Here is a 3799-nt window from a genome sequence, read left to right as displayed (position 1 = left end):
CCTCTCTGTGGTGTGGGGTGTCTCTATAGCACAGCCTCACTGTGGTGTGGGTGTTGGTCAGTTCCATGAGGAATGTGTGGCAGTCAGAGCAACATTTTTGCAAACATCATCAAGTAATAAAAATAATCTCCAAGGGCACACACACACACACACACACACACACACACACACACACACACACACACACACACACACACACACACACACACACACACACACACACACACACACACACACACACACACACACACACACACACACACACACACACACACACACACACACACACACACACACTCACTCACTCACTCACTCACTCACTCACTCACTCACTCACTCACTCACTCACTCACTCACTCACTCACTCACTCACTCACTCACTCACACACTCACACTCACACACTCACTCACACACTCACACACTCACACACTCACTCACACACTCACTCACTCACTCACTCACTCACTCACTCACTCACTCACTCACTCTCCACAGTGTACTGACAGTGAAGGGTTAAAGCTGGGATCTGTGATAAGTGAAACAGCAGCATGTGTTGTTGTTGGTTGGAGGAGAGGAGTATCCACATCCTAGTACACACACTGCTGTTCTACCTCCAGTGATGTCCAGCGATGTCCAGTGATGTCCAGCGATGAACAGTGATGTCCAGTGATGTCCAGTGATGTCCAGCGATGTCCAGCGATGAACAGTGATGTCCAGTGATGTCCAGTGATGTCCAGTGATGTCCAGTGATGTCCAGTGATGTCCAGCGATGTCCAGCGATGTCCAGTGATGTCCAGTGATGTCCAGTGATGTCCAGTGATGTCCAGTGATGTCCATTGAACAGTGATGTCCAGTGATGTCCAGCGATGTCCAGTGATGTCCAGTGATGTCCAGAGGGAATAAACCAGTGTTGGCTGTTTAAAGTGTTTATTGTGGTAATATTGCTAACAGACGTGGCAGTTTCACCTCAGTGGTGTATTGATAGTACAGGGTTAAGGGTGTATTGATGGTGTAGAGTGGTCTGACGGTTCCAGGTGTTTGTTCAAAGTCTTGTCGGCCATCTTGTGTCTGAGATCCATTAGTGTCCTGCGGTTTCTCTAATCCTCATTCACATGTAATGGTGCAGATAGCATGAGAATGGACAGCCACTAACCTCAGAGCCGGCCGTTAGCACACACGCTAATGAATCCTTACTCTGCATAGGTATTAATATGGCTAGCACTAGGCTATCTGAAGCCACTATCCTACATAGGGGGCTTCCTGTCAGCATCACCTACTACATGTGGTGTCAATAGAAGGATCAGTCGGGGGGGGCTTCCTGTCAGCATCACCTACTACATGTGGTGTCAATAGAAGGATCAGTCGGGGGGGGGGGGCTTCCTGTCAGCATCACCTACTACATGTGGCGTCAATAGAAGGATCAGTCGGGGGGGCTTCCTGTCAGCATCACCTACTACATGTGGTGTCAATAGAAGGATCAGTCGGGGGGGGGGGCTTCCTGTCAGCATCACCTACTACATGTGGTGTCAATAGAAGGATCAGTCGGGGGGCTTCCTGTCAGCATCATCTACTACATGTGGTGTCAATAGAAGGATCAGTCGGGGGGCTTCCTGTCAGCATCATCTACTACATGTGGTGTCAATAGAAGGATCAGTCGGGGTGGGGGCTTCCTGTCAGCATCACCTACTACATGTGGCGTCAATAGAAGGATCAGTCGGGGGGGCTTCCTGTCAGCATCATCTACTACATGTGGTGTCAATAGAAGGATCAGTCGGGGGGGGGGGGGCTTCCTGTCAGCATCATCTACTACATGTGGTGTCAATAGAAGGATCAGTCGGGGTGGGGGGGCTTCCTGTCAGCATCATCTACTACATGTGGCGTCAATAGAAGGATCAGTCGGGGGGGGGCTTCCTGTCAGCATCATCTACTACATGTGGTGTCAATAGAAGGATCAGTCGGGGGGGGGCTTCCTGTCAGCATCATCTACTACATGTGGTGTCAATAGAAGGATCAGTCGGGGTGGAGGGGGGGGGCTTCCTGTCAGCATCATCTACTACATGTGGTGTCAATAGAAGGATCAGTCGGGGTGGAGGGGGGGGGGCTTCCTGTCAGCATCAGTGAGTATGTTTGTCTGTGTGTATCTCTGTGTGAGTTTGTGTGTGTGTCTATGTGTGAGTGTGTGTATCTCTGTGTGAGTGTGTGTGTCTCTGTGTGTCTCTGTGTCGGGGGCAGGGCAGGGCTGATGGCAGTATAAGGGGGGGGATGGAGGCAGCTTTGTCACTTCACTCTCATTCACCGAGACAATCACTCTCTGGACAAACACCCAGGACGGACACACACACTCTGAAGACACATACTGAAGAGAGACACATTCCACCAGCACAGTGTTTGTCTCCCAGAGAAGACTGGTGTCTCTGATTATCCTGCTGACTGGAATTTACTGAGAGAGAAAGAGAGAGAGAGAGGGAGGACTTGGATGCTGGTTTACTGCGGGTCAGTCTGATCATTAACCGAGAAGAGATCCTGAGAGGGGACCCACAGCATCTTGCCCAGAGAGAGAGACTGATTCCTGGGTAGAGAGAGGAGCTCCAGCCCCTTCCTAACCAGCCATGAGGATCTTCAGCCTGCTGTCCCTGCTGCTGCTCAGCAACTGTTCTAGGGTCAGTTTCTGCTGTGAGACCAGGTAGGACCACAAGAACACATTACACTTATATATATATATATAACCTATTCCTAGACAAAACACATATATATATATATATATATATATAACTACTATATTACACCAGGTAGGACCACAAGAACACATTACATAGAATTTCACTCATCCACTATATAACTATTACATTACACTCCACTATAGAACTATTACATTACACTCCACTATATAACTATTATATTACACTCCACTATAGAACTATTATATTACACTATAACCTCCCGAGTGGCGCAGTGGTCAGTCGTATCCGGCCGTGACCGGGAGACCCATGGGGCGGCGCACAGTTGGTCCAGGGTAGGGGAGGGAATGGCCCGCAGGGATGTAGCTCAGTTGGTAGAGCATGGCGTTTACAACGCCAGGGTTGTGGGTTCGATTCCCACGGGGGGGCCAGTATGAAAAATAAATAAAATAATGTATGCACTCACTAACTGTAAATCGCTCTGGATAAGAGCGTCTGCTGAATGACTAACATGTAAATGTCCTACTACTGAATATTTCATTGGTCACAACACGTTGTTATAACAACACATGACATAACGCTCAGTGTTGAAACATACTCCGTAGTTGGGTCTACCTTGAAACAGTCCGTGATAAAAATGCATGTGAATCCTGTAAAAAGCCACACGCGGCCTTTAATCTTCTACTCCGATTATAAAGTGCGGATCATCGACTAGCCTTTACGACATCAGTTGGTCTTCTGACTGGATGGATTTCAATCTACAGTTTACAGAACACAACCATAACTGTAGGATAGAATTAGGACCGAGCGCTGGGAGCGCTGCTGCGGCGTGCGCTGTACAGCCACGGGTTTTACGACCTCGGTTGATTTGTGCGTTCAGTAATGTGGTCCTCTGTAGCTCAGCTGGTAGAGCATGGCGCTAATGTGGTCCTCTGTAGCTCAGCTGGTAGAGCATGGCGCTTGTAACGCCAGGGTAGTGGGTTCGATCCCCGGGACCACCCATATGTAAAAATGTATGCACACATGACTGTAATGTCGCTTTGGATAAAAGCGTCTGCTAAATGGCATATTATTATATTATGAGTCGGGATTTGGCGGAAGCGCGGAAATTGACCAGAAC

The 3799-nt window shown here is 48.7% G+C and overlaps 1 non-coding gene across 1 annotated transcript; it reads left to right on the top strand.

Moving 5' to 3' along the window:
• The first annotated feature begins 3028 nt into the window (after nucleotides 1-3028).
• Nucleotides 3029-3110, top strand: trnav-uac. The gene has a single exon. It is a non-coding gene; the product is annotated as a tRNA-Val (tRNA).
• The last annotated feature ends 689 nt before the right edge of the window (nucleotides 3111-3799 follow it).

The sequence above is a fragment of the Coregonus clupeaformis genome, unplaced genomic scaffold (assembly GCF_020615455.1).
Source record: "Coregonus clupeaformis isolate EN_2021a unplaced genomic scaffold, ASM2061545v1 scaf2827, whole genome shotgun sequence".
NCBI lineage: Eukaryota > Metazoa > Chordata > Actinopteri > Salmoniformes > Salmonidae > Coregonus > Coregonus clupeaformis.
Note: the sequence above shows the minus strand (reverse complement) of the source record. Positions and strands in the feature narration are given on the sequence as shown.